Source organism: Octopus bimaculoides, chromosome 6, assembly GCF_001194135.2.
Source record: "Octopus bimaculoides isolate UCB-OBI-ISO-001 chromosome 6, ASM119413v2, whole genome shotgun sequence".
NCBI lineage: Eukaryota > Metazoa > Mollusca > Cephalopoda > Octopoda > Octopodidae > Octopus > Octopus bimaculoides.
The window spans coordinates 62,494,669-62,495,661 of NC_068986.1; the positions used below are offsets into that span (position 1 = coordinate 62,494,669).

Sequence of the window (993 nt, forward strand, 5' to 3'; positions counted from 1 at the left end):
TAGGGTTTAGGGTTAGGGTTAGAGTTAACCTAGAAGGGACAGGCCCCTTATTTTTTGGTTAAGGCTGTTGGTAAGTTTTCCTAAGTTACTCCAATCCACATCCCCAATGCAAACCTTCAGATCAACCTTCTCCTATGCAGATCTCTAATGCAACTTTTAAAAAAACCCAGTCAATGAGTGGAAATAACCAATAAACTGATTCCTTATGGGATTTCCCAATCAAATTGCCAGCAAACCATTTTCAGCCAAATCAATTTCAACGGATTTCGCTCAAATCTGATGTCGATGTTACTTATTTTGGTTTGAAATAAAGCACTTGATCACTTAATAATCCTAGCTTAATCCCGAGCAGTGCCGGGATATACTGCTAGTATATATATATATGTGATGGCACCTGTGCCCAGTGTTGCCTTTCTGGCACTTGTGCCCGTGGCATGTCTAAGGACTTTCGAGCGAGATCGTTGCCAGTGCCCCTTGACTGGCTCTTGTGCGGGTGGCACATAAAATACACCATTTTGCACGTAGCCGTTGCCAGTACTGCCTGACTGGCCTTTGTAGGATTTTCGAGCGAGATCGTTGCTACTGCCCCTGGACTGGTTCTTGTGCAGGTGGCACTTAAAATACATCATCTTGAGTGTGGCCGTTGCCAGTACCGCCTGACTGGTCTTCATGCAGGTGACACGTAAAAGCACCCACTACACTCTCTGAGTGGTTGGCGTTAGGAAGGGCATCCAGCTGTAGAAACTCTGCCAAATCAGATTGGAGCCTGGTGTAGCCATCTGGTTTCACCAGTCCTCAGTCAAATCATCCAACCCATGCTAGCATGGAAAGCGGATGTTAAACGACGATGATGATGATGATACATACATACATATATATATATATATATATATACACACACACATAAATAGAGAGTAATGTAAAAACATTACGAAGGATACATTATAAATAATTAAGATTATTTATGAATATATCAATGGCTAAACATGTTAT

The 993-nt window shown here is 42.1% G+C and overlaps 1 protein-coding gene across 1 annotated transcript in view; it reads right to left on the reverse strand.

Moving 5' to 3' along the window:
- The window catches only part of LOC106868711 (complement component C1q receptor-like), a 200,156-nt gene that overhangs the window by 195,056 nt on the left and 4,107 nt on the right, over positions 1–993 (reverse strand). The gene's annotated exons all lie outside the window — the stretch shown is intronic.